Raw genomic sequence first — 15393 nt, 5'->3', positions numbered from 1 at the left:
GGCAAGTAGTACCTAGTATAATGCTCTACCATGTAGCTCAATGCCCTAGGATCTTTTTGAATGGTGTATTGTGGGGCACCTACAGAATTACCGAGGACCAGCTATCAAATTTTCAATGTGTCCTCTCCTCATCCATGTTGTGCCAGCACCATTTTCCAGTTGCTCTCAGGCTACATGGCAGAGATGCTGCTGACTGCTGTGATTATGACCATCACTAATAGGAATGGGATGATGCACATGTTTTGGCAGTCGTTCAGCTGGCTGGATTTAGTTCAGTGCCTTCAGACAGCTTTAGATCCTGTGATAATTCAGCCACAGGTAGAGGAGGAGCAAGCGAATAAGTTGGACAGTTACTTCTGCGGAGTATCTTTCTGAGGCAGTATTATTTGGAGTGCCACTTTTAGGAGCTGGCCACTAGCACTGCTTGGTGGGCTAACTCGTGGTGGGATGACCAGCACCAGCTGTACAACTCCAGGGTGCAGATGGCTTTCCTAGAAGTCTGCTGAGAGCTTTTTGTTGGATTCTTGGACCAGAGAAGTGGTTTTAACTATACCTTAAAGAACTGAGAATGACACTTGGGTGTAGGGGTTCTGTACTTGAGGATGCTCCATCAGCTTTTGCCTTTGCATCCTCTCCATTTCCAAGGAAATTTTTTCCCTTTCCAAGGCCATAGTCTCCATTTTGAGCTTCTATAAAGTCTCTAGGAAATCCTCCCTCTACTGTTCTGCCTCTGAGGATGCCTGTTGCAGTCCCCAGGTCTATAAAAATGCTCCGTCATCTTTCCTCGCCCTTTCAGGTAACAAGCCTGTATGCGTTGTCCATAGCATGCGGCCTTAAAGTAAATCAGAAATGCAAGTATTTATCATTCCAACCCTAATTTCCATTACAGCAATGATAAAATATTTCTATCTTCTCTGCTCACCCTGACTTCTGATTCCTTACACTTTTTACACTGATAATTTCCCCTTGTGTAGCACCCCTTGTGTAAAAATTGGAAGAGGGACAGTGGTGTCTATAGGTGAGGGGGTGGTATGTGCAGAGAAATAATCTGGAAAAAGGCAGTTGTTTCAATGAGTCAGGGTTGATGAAGACCTGCACTGACTTTATGGGTGTGCAGTGGCAGCAAGGGGGAGGTGTAATAGGGTGGCCGGCCCCCTTAGGAGAAGTCGGCCGGCCTAGCTGATAGCAACAGCTGTGAGAAGGCTATTCGTGTGAGAGTAAGTCACCAGGAGTTAGCCCCAAAAAGCAGAGCTGCAGAGTGCAAACATGAGAGAAGCGGTGGTGAGCTGAAACTTGTGGACAGCAGAGCAGCTGTATGAAGGCCAGAGCCACAGGGGACCTCTCCCAGTGTTTGGGACAGGACAAGAAACCTTTCTTTGTTTTGTTTGCTTAAAGATGCCGTTTAATGCTGGGGCCATCCGAGGGACCACTCAGAGAGCAAAAGCCTGCCTGAAGAGGCCCCTGGGCATGGTAGCCCAGTTTCAGGAGGGTAGAAATGTCATATGCACTGCTGCAGGAAGTTCCTATGCAGGAGGGTTTTACCCTGGGACAAGTTCAAAAATGCAATGGGTAAACCAGAATGATAGGGATTCCTGCTGCTTACCAGAGTGGCATCCTAGCTGATGCAGGAGGAGAAGGAAAAAACAGTATCTGAGCAATCCTGAGAGCGCTTGGATACACCATGGTAGACCACTACTTTTATGCTTTTACATTCTCTTTAACGCCACCCAGAGATGAGTGTAAAGTACACTACAAAATAGCCACAGTTTGGCACTAATTGTTCCAACCAAGTTTCAACTGGCTGTGAATGTCTCCTGTTGTTATAAGGCCTTCACGTATCTGTGTATTGGCAGTATTTCTGAACTTTGATTTGTGCTTCCTACAAACCCTGAAACCTTGATACGTTTCAAGTCAGATGCAAGCCGAGACGGAAGGATTTCTTAGGGTGCTATCTTTTTATTGGCACAGCTGCATAGTTGGGACAGATTTAAACTAGCTTTTGAATGCAAGACATTCTTCCTCAGGTCTGAGCAGTAAAAGCCAGAGTAGCTGAAAGCTGTGGACATTTATAAAACAGTGAGCAAAGTTTCTTTTCCCTATCATTTTTTTTCTCTTACCCATACAATAACTGCACTTGCTATGCACTATGTGAGATTTATTTTTTGCCGCTGTGATGCTGACCTCTTGAATGAGGGTCAGAGAGAGGTGTCCAGGAGATTGAGGGGGGAGAAAGTGTTGATAGAAAATTGAATCTGAATTCAAATGAAGGTGTACATGTTTAAGGCTTTGATGCAGACACCAGTTTGAATATAGGGGAAGGAGGTAGAATGCTGGTGAAGAGCCTTTGCCCAGAAAAGTGTCATTTAAAATCCACCCCTTATGTCTGAATTGTAAACCAGCATACGATGGTTACTGGTACAACACCCCCTGCCTCTTACCAATGGCTGGTACAGCATCAGAGTGTAGCTCTTAGTCTATGATTCTTGTGTAATTTCTGAAACTGCCTAGCTATGAAACTCTTAGCTGCTCAGACGAATGTCCTGGTCAGACGCCCTAGCACAGTAAGGCCACATCCAGACGTGCAACTATTCTTGCAGAAACACACATTCACACAGGGCACACCTCTTCATGTGCCCTTCATTGCAGGACAAACTGTTGCACAACAGGCAAACTGCCCTTGCCCAGCTCCTCCCAGCAATTCAGCCAGGGAGAGCTGGAGGTTGGGGCCAGCACCAGCGCTAACCCCAGCAGTATTACCTGATGGTCTGGAGCAGCAGGGGCACAGGTCTCGCAGCACAGAGACCTGGCTCCAGCCCGGCCTTCAGCTGTGCTGGTGCACACTTGTTGGGCATGTACCACACTGGTTTTTCTTCCAGTTTTTTGGATTTGTGCGTTTTGGGGCAGTTTTTTGCTACCAGAAAATCCCAGTAGTAAATTTTGGCTCCACGCAGCAAATTTGCAAAGTGGCTTGTGGTGCTGCAAACTGCATGTGCCTGCGTATCTGGATGCGGCCTAAGAGTCCAAGGCATCTTACTGTGAGGTCTTGGGTGCTTGTTTTGTGCTTTATCTCTGTTGTGTTTTGAGAAAAATTAATTGCTGCATCATGCTTGGTTGTAGTGATGTCACTGTTAAAAAAAATAGCATTCAGTTTCTTGTATAATGGACAGGTAGTGGAAGTGTTACTTGAGGCCTTCTTTGTAGTACCTTATCTGTGGTACTTCCCTACTTGGCACTGTGACCAACTCCAGGAGCACTCCCTCTTCTTCGTTTTGCATGGCAGTGTGCTAGAGAGATCTTCAATGTAGTGACTTCTCCAGATTGTCCATGCAGCTCTCTGAAGACCGCAATCAAGTCCAGAAGCCATGCAAGAGTCTACATAAAAGCATGAGGGGAGGAAACCAGCCTCATGTAAATAAGCAATGAATACATCTGTTCTTTTCCTATTCTTTTTGAGATTTCAGCAGTCTCTACTACTCACTTCCACTTGATATGTCAACCTATATTAACAGACTGCAACCCACACATGGGAACTGGCTCCTGTGATGACAAACCGAGGGCTCAATATGTCTCAGTTCTAGCAGCTTCTGTCAGGAGTGCCTGGAGTGAAATCTGTAGGATCACCAAATCATGACCTCAAGAGTTGAAGCATGCTGGAGAACAGGTTTACTAAACTACTTCTAGCATTTTAGCTCATGCCTGCCATGGGAGTGATTAGTTAATGGTATTAAATGACGCAGAGTAGTACTCCATGCGAACACTAAGTGTTATTAGTGCAGAAGAGGCAGGATGGAACTTGGGTTCCAGGTCATGTTTATATGCTGGAAAATGCTGCAGTCTTTTCATGAAACAGATCCTACTTTTTGTTGGCTGGGTTCTCACTCCTGATAGGTGGAAATGTCCCTTTTATTACCTCTGAGTTGCAAGCGTTTTTGCAAAATGGCATTTTCCAACTCACTAAATCTTGGATGTTCTAAGAAGTGTTTTACTGGGGTGAAAAATCAGTTGGCAATGATCCATATGGACCTTGAGATATTGTAAAGGCAGAAGATCTAAGACCCAGCCCATTGTGACCAATGCACTTTGGAGGATGTTATTCTTACCTTAAGTTGACAAGCTAATTTCAGGTTCTCAGTATTTTGGAAAGAAGGGCCTCTACTCCTGACCTGGTATGATGTACCTAATATCCTCATTTTTGAATGCACATGACATCATGAAGTATACATACCTGGTTCTGTGCTCAACTTTCCTTTAGGAAAGTATCATAAAAAAAATCTAGATCTGTCCAGAAAAATATCACTTTAGGACTGAAAAGCCACATCACGATAAAAGAAACAGAGCTATGTTTAATCTCTTTGGCAGCATGCAAGCTATAGTTAAAATTTGTACTTGCGAGTCATTATCCTATTCCTGCGAGCATGATTTTAGTCATGAGGTCTTGTCTGAGTCCATGATGGTCAATGGGAGTTTTGTCTTTTAGATCAATAGCAGAGCATGCCTTAGCATGGGCAGGGTTTTATTTTTATTTGTCTCCATAGCAAATCATAAGGAGTTTATTTGAACAACCATAAACAGTCATTATGCAACTGAAAATTTATTCCAAGAACCTATGTAGTTCAACCTTTTTGTGCGCTGAACCCCTTTTTAATTTAGGCTGAAATTGGTAAATCAGTGTAAATTCAGAGTAACTTAGCTGAACTCGTTGCAGTGAGGTGTAGCTGAAATCAGGTGCTAATTTATAATTAACTAGGTGGCTATTAATTGTATGTATGCATCTAGATTTTTTTAATGTTTTTTTTTAGATTACACACACACCTGAGGAAGGGTAGTGTGGTAGACAAAAAACAAGCTTTTGTTTATACCACCCATGCAGTTGGTTCAATAAAAGATATCACCTACAAAAAAATTATTGGCTTTAAAAAAATTACAAAGTATTCATTCATGCACTCACCCTTCTTCTGAAGAAATGATTTACAAATTGTGTCCCTTATTTGTTTGTAATTACTGGATAAACTGCTGTTAATGCATCAAGAGCTAGCATCTAAATTATTACAATATAATTTAATGTCAAAAAGCCTATTGCTTAAAACTAGAAACTAACCTGGAATAGTAAGCTTGCTGTGGTTACAGTCAAAAAGTCAATATTTAACAACAGGCATCTTATGGGGTGATTTGAGATACTGGAAAATGCCTCTGCTTAAAATAGGTAACAGCTAACAGAGATGTCTGAGATACCACAGTGGTTCTGGAAAAAGTACTAACTCCTTATTAACAACCATTGTGGTCATGAAAGAAAAAATGTCTTTAGAATGTGATCTTAAATCAATATCATAACCAAAAAACAGGGCTAAAAAGCAATGAAGTTTGCAACGTTGAATGTTCAAATAAAGGAAATGCCAAAAGGTTATTGTGCAACCTTAGTTGGGCTGCTACTGTGAGCTGGGGTCAGGGTGGCGTCACGTTCTCCCCAGCAAGGGGCTGCACTCAGGGCAGGCAGTGGTGGCACTGGGAGGAAGGCTACGGTGAATTTTGGGGTGGCTGCAGTCCCCCACCCCCATAACCCCCCACCCTGTGCCGCTGCTGCCCACCCCAAGCACAGCCTGGTGCTGCCCACCCCAAGCACATATTGGCAGTTGGGCTGGTATCAGCCAATATGGCTTGTTAAAAATCGGCCATCGGTATCAGCCCAAAAAATCTCTATTGGTGCACCCCTAATTATTTCACAGGATTCCTGTCTCAGTTAATGCCCACAATGCATGGTGCTCATTGACTGGATAGCTATTTGATGTTTCTTCTTATCCTCCTCATTTACAGTGTAGTTTTATTAATTATAGTGTAGGACCAAGGTTCACCTAAACGTTTTCTTAACAGACAAGATGCATCATATCTCCTTATCAAGCTATTAGCAAAGAGGACAACGTACAAGTAAACACTGTTTAATTTGAAGTATCCTTTGCTAACGAAGGAAATGCATTCCAGACTAAAGTGGGGTGAAAACCAGGAGTTCTGGTGCACAGAATTAGTTTTGATTTTGGCCTATCTTGAGTGGAGCTGGACTTGAGGATTTGCAGTTTCCCACCCTCCACGTTGGTCATCTGTTGAGCTTACTTCTGTGACCATGTAGTGTTCCTCCAGTTTCCCTGCTCTGGCTGTGATGAAATTTCATTGAACCCGAGCTGGTTTACCCACAGGATAAACCAGCAAAGTCGGCTAGCATTTTACAACTGGACTTTTTGTTTTACTGTCAAAATTCTGCCCAACTCCAGACTATAATGCTTTCTAGAGGGATGACTAAACAAAACCTTTCGTCTTCATCTGACAGTATTTGGAGCTGTCCTAATAAAGAGCTGAACTTCAGTAAGCTAGCTCCTGGCATTGACCTCAGTCTTATGCAGGCATTAATCAGGAATATTACCAAATAAGAGTTACACCAGTGCAAAACCAGTGCCTGGGAGATCAGAATCATCCCTTATTTTTACTGGGCTGAGACAGGAGAACATTAAGCTAAAATGGCCCTGCACTTTGGAGGTTTTTGGATTTTACCTTGACGCATCTGTATTTTAAGGGTATATAACCCTGAAAAATTTCCAGCTCTTATTCTTGATCATCACGGAGGAGCGCACAGCACAAGTCAGGGAGGGGCTGAGTTCCAGCCACCTGTGAGTTCTCAACCACAGTGCTTGATGTAGCACATGGGGATTATGGGATGCCCAAATCAGGGAGTGCAGCACAAAAGACCATGATGTTTGCTCTGCTGTAGGCTTTCTTATTACACTGGTGTGATCTGCCAGAGCCAATAATTCCCTTTTTGCCTCCAGCACAAAGGATCTGAGCACTGGTGTTTTTCCAGCTACTTCTTTCTTTTGAGTGTATTTCAGCCCCTCCATTAATGATTCAGCTTTTGCAGCTACTATGCTTGCCTTGAAAGAAGGCCATTTTCTAAGCTTTACATTTAATAATCAATAAACATGAAAAAGAAAATGTTTGCAATAGATACATAGGGAAAACAGCTTTTAAATATACCGCTTTGCTTTTATTTGGGGCACTGAAATTTTCTTCAAACACTGGATATGCTAAATACCCAAAGGAAGATCCCTTATCCAATAAATCTATTAAACATACTATAAAGGTTTTCTCTGGCATCATCCACTTGCCTCACACTTCATATAAACATGAAGTGCATTTCTTTCTGAGGCCAGCCAAAGAGGGAGAGGACACGAGGGCTGAGGTAATTAGATTCACTTTTGTACTGTGTGTGTTAAACTATGGTATGGACACCCACTGCAAAAGAGGGGCTTATAGCTATATGGTATACATCTAAAGAAATACAAATACCACCCTGAGCAAAGGAAATATTTCTGAGTTAGCTAAAGCAAGGATACATTTATTTAAGTGCCGTGGCTAAGGTCAGACAAGAGATCTGTGTTACATTCATACATGTACCTCTCAGGTTCCTGACCCCCAGGTTTTTGTTTCCAGTGCACAGTCTCCCCTTCTGACAATTACTGTTTGAAATTGTAAAACTTAAAGAGGCATTTCAGGATATTCAGGGGACAGAACACCAGAGGGTGGTTGTAGAGGTATCAGGGGATATCCACACATGCTTTGACACACACCTAAACTTAATGCACATTTGCTTTAGCTATTTGTGCCTAACTTTTGATACCTGCAAAAGCCGGTATCAAATTTAGGCACGAATAGCCTAAAATTACCATTTTTAAGGTGATTAAGGCTGTGCACATGTAAACCCTTGCCCTTAATGTGCCTTAAAAATGGCTAATGTGCTTTAAATTGCCATGTGTAGATATGCCCACAGAGTCCTAATCTAAGCCTTGTAGCTTACTCGGGTTCAAGGCGCACTTGTCTTTCTTCCAGTTCCCCCCTTTATAATATAGACATGAGACTAAACGCCAATCAAGCATTCTTCATCAGAACAGTTTTTGATCCAAAATCAGTTTTCCACCAAACAGGGTTTTTTTTTTCCCTCAAACTTTTTGGTTTCCAAAAAAAATGTCTAGTTTTTCTATTGGGGGGAAAAAAACCTATCTCTGAAAAATAATGCTTAACCTGCTTGTAAAGACCTTTGTGGCTCATTGATAGAACAATGCCAGAAATTATTGTTTTACTTATTATAGGTCTCTTTGTAGGCATCAGAGGTGAGTTTTATTTATTTATTTATTACAGGACGAAAAGTAGTAACAGCCTCCCTGGACACCTAGACTTTCGTCTTTCTAGTTAGTCACTCTATACTACCTTTTCAACACATAGTAAAAAAATGTGGTTGTTTTTTCAGTCCTGTGTAAAGTACCTATCATCCATATTAACTCGGGGATTGAGCCAGTTCTGACTAAAGCTATTAGTTCTTTCCATTGATGCACTCTGAGTAGGATTAGGCCCTTACGTATCTTTGAAATTTATTGTGCAGGATGGTCAGTCGCCTGTTGCTTGTTCCCTTTCTGGACAGCACTTTCTTGCCCTTGGATGCTGTAGGACGATGGCTCTCTATGGTTTTCGTATTGTGGCCCCTTTATCCATACCTGTCCCCTTTCCCTTTAGCATTATGGAAGGCCAGGATATTGTGGATACCCTGACAGTTATTTCCAACCTGCCCCATCCTATGGGTCGTGACCACAGGAGGAAAACCCAGGATTATGTGTTAGGAAACATGACGTTCGAAATATTACTCCAGCGTCTTGTCATTATGGTCCAACCACTGCAGCTTGCTTTGAGCCAGCGCTGTGGATTACTGGAGCTCTTTAAATTTTAATGAAGGTGGAGTTGACATGTGGGCCTACCTAGCTTTTTGTAGCTCCATAACACATCCGGTGTCCTTCAGCTTGACCTTTTCTCCGCTAAATTTTCCCGCGGGCCTCCTTAGTTGTCCTCCCCACAGCTTCACTTCCTACTGTACAATAGACTGTTGCAGGCTCACAAATGCCCATCTGAAGTGTGGAAATTGTGCCCTCAAACCTTGTTCGCATGCCTGGACTCAACTGAGGAAGCTCGCTGCAAGCAGGGTTGCTAGTGTCTGTAGGGGCCTTGCTTTGGGTGATGCTCTAATAAGGTACAAGAGTCACTGGAATGATGCTCCCTTGGCTAGAGCAGCATCCCTTGTAGGAAGCAGCCTCAGTCTCTCCCTGCCCTTCCCTCCCCCATCTCTCCTCTTTCCCTCTATCTTTTATGGCTGTTGCCATGGAGCCTAGAGACAGTTCAGCTCTGCAGCAGGGGAGGGAGGAGGAGAAGGAGGCGGCGCTTGCTGCAAAGTCCAGGTTCGCTCTGTGAGCTCATCACCCTCCTCCTCCAAGGAGGGAGGTGGCTGAGGCGACTGCTGCTGCCGCCTCTGCTGCTGCTGTGAGTGGGTGGGTGGTTTCCATCCTCAGCATCACCAAGCAGGAAAAAAAAAAATCCCGGCAGCTGCTGATGTTGGGCGCTGAAACAGCCTCCGTAGCAGGGAACATGGATGAAACCTGCACACCTCTCGCTTTTCAGCATCTTCTGGTTTTGACATGGTAAGCAGCAGCAGCAGTGCCAGAAAGCCCTGGCTTTATTAGTCGCAATGCTTGAATTAAGGGATCATTATTCTCATGCTGATGATGTGGTGTATTTCTGATCTTGTTGCTCGGAGTATCCTCATTTGGCTTGGGAAACTGACTTTCATTTGAGCTATCAGGGAGAGACGGAGAAAGGGAGAGGGAGTGGGGGAGGATGGAGAGAGAAAGATGGAGAGGAGGAGGGAGATGTGGGCTGATTAGGAAGTCTTGGCAGAAATGTTCTGGGAATTCATCTTTACTAACCTCACTCTCTGGACCATTTTCTTTTTCCTGGATTTGTCGTCGTTTTCCTTCACCGTCATAAAATGGGAAACATTGAAGGCAATTGCTAATTAGAAAGGAAGGTAATTTTCAAGGGCTTGGTTTGATCCCCTGGAACACCTGGGTTGGGCCTCAGTGAAATGGCACTGATGTAGTCAGTGCAGCCAAGCTGAGATGAGTTTAAAAGAAGCGTATCTGATTTGTTTTGTTTGCAGCCTGGATTTGCCCATGTCGTTCTGCTGTGGCATTGCTTTCATGTTGAATGACTTTAAAAAGGATCCTGTTTGTAGCTTCTTTCCGCATAAGGGGTGGGTATGTAAATACACACACCTCGAGCTGGGTCTTTTTGTACGTACAGCACATGTCTTGATCTCACTGCCATTGACTGGCTAAACATCCTACTTGGGCTGATGTGTGATTTATTCTTTGGTTACTGAGTTATTGTCCCTTGGTTTTCATTATGGCCACTTAGGACAGATCTATATCATGCACTCGGTCTGCTTTATGGCACTAAAGACTAATTTGTATCCTGTCTTCATTTGTTTCCATGAGTATAAATGTATGGAAAATACTCAACATACACCTTGTAGGCGGGGAAGATAAAAACATATGTGTTTTCAGTTTAATAGCTTTCAAAAAAAGGGCAGGCCATATTTTTTCATGCCTGTGGGTTTATACCGTACAGGTGTGCCATGCACCAATATATCATGAAGGGGCAGATCCTTACTAAGTGTCCTGAAGTGAGCCAAATTCTCTCTGGATGTACACATGAACCATAAGTGTGAAATCTGGGAGGCAAGTCAATATGATATTGGTAATTTTTTTGCCCAATAATGCTGTATTTGATGCTTCAGCCCTGGCTACATTTCCACTGATAGCTGTTATTCCTCCAGTATACAAATGTCAGGCCACTACAGTTTGTACTGAAGATGATGGCACCAGCTGTACAGCCAGTCACATTTTCATTTCTATTACTCTGGTGGCAATCTGTGGTAGTTCCATTGCTGTCCACAGGGCTGTCCCTACTGTAAGAGAAATCGGGTGTATAGTAGTGTCAGCAATAGGAGGACAAAAGTCATGCCATGTAAATGGATATGGCATTTTGTGAGGGCCAAATTCAGTCCTAGCATGAGCAGGTGCAATGAAGTCAATGGTTTTCAACCAAATTCAGGCCAAAACTTATTGAAGAAGGAGTTACTCTGAATCCCACAGGGGACTGGCCATCCAGGGAAAGCAGGAGGCATTTCCACTGGGGAAAGACAACTTCACCTCCATTGGCAGCTTTGTAAGAGTTCTGCCAGCAGAGGTGGTTGAGGGGACTTTCTGAATTGGTGTAGGCCCTGGCTGTAATCTTTCCCAGGACAGTATTGCTGACTTTTTCTGGGCTTCTGTGTCTCCATCCATGGATGGAGCACCCATGGATGGAGGCAGGAAATGCAGGCACCCTGCACCCCTGTAACCTTCTTCCCACAGGCCTTGTTGATGGTGAGTTGGCCATTCTGCAGGGTTTCGTTCTGGGGGAAGTTGACCTGGCCTTTGATGTGAAGTTGACCCGCTTATTTGTACAGCGCCCAGCACAATTCTGAATGGGATATCTAGGGCCTAATACAATGTAAATAATGCTAATACCACCTGGGGCTGCCTTTCAATTATTTCCCTCCCCCCTGCTTCCAAACACATTTGTTCCATTTCCAATGGTTATTTCTAGTGAAACAAGCTTTCTAGCCAGGGCCTTTTGTCTCCTATTTAAGAAGATAACACTGGTGCAGCATAAGAATGTAGCTGTGCATAGCAGAAGTGACTAGCTATTTTCATTTCTAAATGCATGGTGGGGCCTGCTTGACCTTTTCTTATTATCAAGCAGCTGGCAAGAGGCTGAAAAATTTCTCCATTATTATTACACAGGATAACTGACCTCCTGGTACTAAAGTCAGGAAAACATTGTGTGACATTTCTGGGCATCATTTTGCCAGTTTGGGTTTCAGGTTTTGTTTTCTATTACCCATCCATTCCCTTTTATCTTGTTACTTGTCAGTTCATATTCTGCATAACGTGCTTGTCTTCCCATAAAAAGGTAGTGGGCTGGCTCCTGCTTGCACAGAGACTAGTATAAACCACGTGCGGCTCAAATGAAGTCAATGACCTTAAATCTAATCTCCACTGGTTTTATTCTTAATATACTGTAATGGAGTTACAACCAGGGTACAGAACCATACAATGAAAGAAGTACCAAGCCCACTGGCAGAGCTAAATGAATGAGTGTTTTTAAGAATGCTATCCATTTTAATCCTAATATTGAAACCAATTCCCTCTGTGCCTTTAGTCAGCCCTTAAATTGTTCCTCCTGTGAAATGGGCATAATAGCCATTACTAACTTACTGAAAAAACTGGCTTGGCTTGAGGATGTATCAGCTGATGTATGCAGAGCAAGTGCACACAGAAAACACTGCAGATAAGTACAAAGATAATGAAACTTGTGTATTCATCATTTATTATTACAGTTTGTTTTACATGCTGACATGGGAGCTGGTAAAACAATTCTAATTTATTTTGATTGTGAATCTAGTCTGATTGGCTGGAAGGCAGTATCCCCAGCTGGGGAGGGCTAACTGGAAGATGATTCCTCTGTGATTCATTGACTGCCAAGGGAGGTGTCCAAAGCATGCTGTTAAGGGTTACCTATAAACCTGTAATTTTGGAGGATGTTTCATAAAGTAATTTCCGTCTGCTTAGTTTGTTTGGAGGCCTGCTAGTGAAACACATGAAACTGTGATTGGTTCTTGCAGTGTTGCAAACCTCCATGTTCTGGGGCCTGCAGATAATGGGGACCCCAGGGACTAAATGGAAGTGTTTAACAGTCTGTACTGCATGGGTTCAAGTGGCATGTGGTGCTGAGTACCAGCTGATTCATGCTGACAGAGAGGTTTGTCTTCCACCCTGGGTGAGACAAAGGGTGAAGTTACATGTTACACTTAGACCATACTAAATCAGTGGAATGTTAGTAAGTGTTGAAGTAAGAACATGCTGTGAGCAGTGTCACATTAAGGGTTAATAGTGCTTCTTGCCTGGCAGCACTGACCACTAGAGGGCTGGTGAGCAGGGGTGTAACTAGAAGCTAGGATACCTGGGCTCTATCCCTACTCCAGGAGGAGGTGGGAGGCTGGAAGCAGTGTATCCTGGGATGCTGGATGACTGCAAATGTTTTGTTTTATCTCCATGGAGCAGACTGAAGTTACCCTAACATAAGCTAGGTAACACGGCTTGGAGTTAATACCTCAAGTGACCAAAAGCCCCATATCCACTCCTATACTTCTGTACTGCAGCTTAGTGCTCCCCACTCCAACATGCCACCAGCCCACATGGCAAAAAACCTGCCCCATCCTGAGCAGTGCTGAGTCAGGGGCTAATTTCAGGAGGGGGAACATGCCCCCTCTACCAGTTGCCTATTGTCAGAGGTCACCTAGCATGAGTAAACCAGATTTAACATGTGGGTGCTTGCATTTTAAATGCCCTTATTGTGATCTAAGTGTAACATGTAACTTCACCCAAAGCAGAAGCTAACAATTTCCATCTACCAGATCCTTATATCCCTCCACAGACACATTAGTTCTCAATGCATTTATCATTCTTCTCCTGGAGTTCCTGTTTCCTATCACTTTCCTATCCACCCAACTAGAAGAGGAGGAGGGAAGGTCATGTGAATCATGGCCTAGCAAGCAGAGCCCCCACCCCGCCCAACTTTGCAAGTAAGCCTAGATTTGCTCTTGGTTCTAGAACAACTGGTCCAGTTGACAAAGGACCATACTAATCTAAACCTACAACTGCTGTATTGTATAATCACTGGGACAAACCACGGTCCTTACTTCTGCGGGGCCTAAGTACAGTAAAAATCCCATATTTCCACTGTCTGTGGAATTTGGCCAGGCCAGGGGTGAAGAGGAAGCAAGATCTGTCACCAGTGCAGACCAAACTCATTTCAGTGGGTTGCCACTCTTTCCCATGCCTGCCCTTAATAGCCACAACCCAGATATTATTGGCCCCCTATTGTGGAATACAGGAAAACAACCATCACTCGTGAAGACCCTTAGGAATAGTCCCTTTACACCAAGCTTTGTTCCTGTGGGCAGAACTTGACTACTTTGACATTGTTTCAATGTGTTCAGTTTAACCTTTTGTTGAGACTGGATGATGGAAAGCACTCTGGAAGCAATGCTCAATCCAGTGACTAGAGAGGGAGCATGGCCAGAGCTGACTGACGTGGCCCCTGCCCTCCACCTGCCTTGCCAGCACCTGGGGATACAGGGCTGAGCCCAGGCAGCCTACTAGTGCTGCTGAAGGTGGAAGCAGAGGGGCCAGCCCAGACTGGGCTGCTGGGTCTGGGTCTGGGTCTTTCCCAGCAGGCTGCAGCTGGGACTGGGGCCTGCAAAGACTGAACTGATTTGCAAGTGCACAGACATTCACATTTGATTCTGGAAATGCAGGCATATGCCTGCAGTGGTCAGGCCCAAGCCAGGTGGGGCTGTCATGGAGGTGTGGCTGCAGCCCCTGGACACCTCCTACCTGCCTTCTACCTTCCAAGATATCCAGGGGCTGGAGCTGGAGCTCCACACGCTGGGCAGAAGCTGCAGGGCTGAAGCTTCCTGCTTCCCTCTCCTCCCCCGGCCCCCAGAGTGGTGTGGCGCAGCCATAGCAGCGGCTTCTGGAGGTGAGTGGGGCAGAACAGCCCCCCCCAGCCTTGGCCAGCCCACTGCTGGTTGTGCAGCTGCAGCCCTGGGTACTGCACAGGGCAGGGGACACAGCAGCAGCAGCTGTCAGGCTCAGGGCCCACCAGTACCTCTGAGCTGACCCAGGAACCCTGCTTCCCAGCCAGCCTCCACCCGTGCTGCTGGGCCGAGCCTGGCCCCCCCAGGTCAGCTTCCCTGTAGCCTTGCAGCTGCTGCAAAGGGAAGAGAGGGCTGCTCTGGTGCCCCCCCGGCTTCTAGCCTGAGCCACTGCAGGCATGTACCTGCATTTCCAGAATTAAACGGTAATGTCTGTGCACTTGCAAATCAGTTCAGGCTTTGCAGGCTAGACTAGTCTTTGCAGGTTAAACTAACCTGCAAAGATTAAATCAATTCAGGCTTCAGGGTTTTGAACGTCTGTGCCTAAACCTACTGCGCATTAGCCTAATAACACAGCGCAGTAGGCTATTAGCACAGTTTTTGCCATGACACACTACTGCACAGTGTTGTTAGGCTAATATTCAATAAGTGCCTCATGTAGATATGCCCAGTGCTTACTTGGGCATCACTGGTGACTCATAGGGGGTGCACATGGGTACATGTGCACACACTGAGTATGGCAGTACACGCCCTATGAAAAAGTGCTGCTGACACTGTCAGCGGCACCTGTGGGAGGTCGCCGCTTGCCACCCCCACCCCTGCTGCTGACACCACCTGTGGCATCTGTGGGCAGTCAGTGATTGCTGCTGGCCACCACAACACTGCCAGCAGTGTCTGTGGGTAGTCGCCACCCCCTGGTCAGCGCTCGCCACACCCTCCCCCCACTGCCGACAGCACTGGCAAGATCTGCGGGAGCTCCCCGT

At 45.0% G+C, this 15393-nt stretch overlaps 1 protein-coding gene across 1 annotated transcript in view; it reads left to right on the top strand.

The window, feature by feature from the left end:
• The first annotated feature begins 9268 nt into the window (after positions 1 to 9268).
• Positions 9269 to 15393, top strand: part of JAKMIP2 (janus kinase and microtubule interacting protein 2) — a 187039-nt gene continuing 180914 nt past the window's right edge. Inside the window, exon 1 of the mRNA XM_019506389.1 lies at positions 9269 to 9506. The gene's annotated coding sequence lies outside the window, so the exon portion shown is untranslated. The remainder of the gene's footprint in view (positions 9507 to 15393) is intronic.

This window comes from Gavialis gangeticus, unplaced genomic scaffold, assembly GCF_001723915.1.
Source record: "Gavialis gangeticus isolate Ggan-Ray unplaced genomic scaffold, GavGan_comp1, whole genome shotgun sequence".
In the NCBI taxonomy this organism is placed as follows: Eukaryota; Metazoa; Chordata; order Crocodylia; family Gavialidae; genus Gavialis; species Gavialis gangeticus.
The sequence above is the reverse complement of the archived record's forward strand: the minus strand, read 5'-3'. Positions and strand labels throughout refer to the sequence as shown.